At 45.9% G+C, this 1347-nt stretch overlaps 1 pseudogene; it reads left to right on the top strand.

Annotated features, from left to right (window-relative positions):
* Window positions 1-1338, top strand: part of LOC126496021 (protein mono-ADP-ribosyltransferase PARP14-like) — a 3972-nt pseudogene extending 2634 nt beyond the window's left edge.
* Window positions 1339-1347: the final 9 nt, after the last annotated feature.

Raw genomic sequence — 1347 nt, 5'->3', positions numbered from 1 at the left:
AGGAAGGATGCAGTCAGTTTCCCCAAATGGGCTGCTGATGTGGAACTGCCCTGGGCTCTGTTCACTGTGTTCCTCACACTGAGGTGGCCAGAGTAGAGTCAGTTTTAGCAGTAAACAGCTATATGTTCTCTGAGGAGGAAAATTGATAATAATGATGATGATAAAGAAAATATTTTAAATATTCAAGCCAAGCATTCCTTTCACATTAGTTGACATAGTGGGCTAACACGTTGACTTATATACTACATTGAACTCCTTTGATATGTCTTTCTCTTTGCAGCCACACGCTATGGGAAGGGAACCTATTTTGCTGTCCATGCTTCCTATTCAGCTGATGATACATATTCCAAACCAGATGCCAATGGGAAGAAGCATATGTATTACGTGCGGGTTCTCACTGGAAACTACACAACTGGAAACCAGTCACTGATTGTGCCTCCTCCACGGGACCCTCAAAATCCTACTGACTTGTACGACACTGTCACAGATCTTTATCAAAACCCAAGTATGTTTGTAGTGTTCTATGACAATCAAGCATACCCAGAGTATCTCATCACCTTTAGGCGATGACACTTCAGGTCACCTTCATGCATCTGCTGCAAGACAGATTTTAACTGTCTTCCTCCTTATGCTGTCTCTAAGAGCACAAGGTCTTTCTTTGCCGTGGACGTTTCCTCTGCTGCTTCTCCATGGTGGAAATGAATCCACTTGAGAGCCAATCAAATTGAGAATTTAAATCAGCTAACAGCTGAAGCCATGCTATCTCAAATGTGACAGTAACACCCTCACAGACTTTGAGGAAGCCACGCAGTTCTGGCTACCACCAGTGGAATCGTGTCAGAGAGGCAGTGTGCCGTGGGGACACACAGTGTCACTGAGCCAGTAAGGCTGCCAACTGCCAACTGAACAGATCCAGAGCAGAGACCCTCTTCCTTCACTACCAGCCCTGTGCTATGTGGGCTGCACAGCCACCAGACCTGGCTAACGTTGTCCTTCTAATTTTCTCCTGTCAGTTTCAGACTCAGTGTCGTTTATTGAGTGCCAGACTTTGCCAGGTAGAGTGATAGATGCGGTCACAAACATGACCTTGTTCCCATGAATAGTGCTTTGGGAAGAGTTTTTCAGGGCTTAAGCGAATATGTTCAGAGTAGTTCAAGTGGAGCAAGGGTCACCATTGCTACCACAACAACACAGAGGCCTTGGAACCTCTGCTGCTGTTTCTAAGTGGGCTGGCACAGACTGTGACTTAGGAGGGGCTGGCTTCCTCTGCACTGGCATCTGAACTCGGTGCTAGCAGTGGTCTAAGGAAATGGAATAAAAATGAGAGGTCTGATTTCATCTGCTTTT

The sequence above is a fragment of the Alexandromys fortis genome, unplaced genomic scaffold (assembly GCF_014885135.2).
Source record: "Alexandromys fortis isolate MF-2015 unplaced genomic scaffold, M_Fortis_MF-2015_v1.1 scaffold_828, whole genome shotgun sequence".
NCBI lineage: Eukaryota > Metazoa > Chordata > Mammalia > Rodentia > Cricetidae > Alexandromys > Alexandromys fortis.
This window is presented reverse-complemented; position numbering and strand designations above follow the sequence as displayed.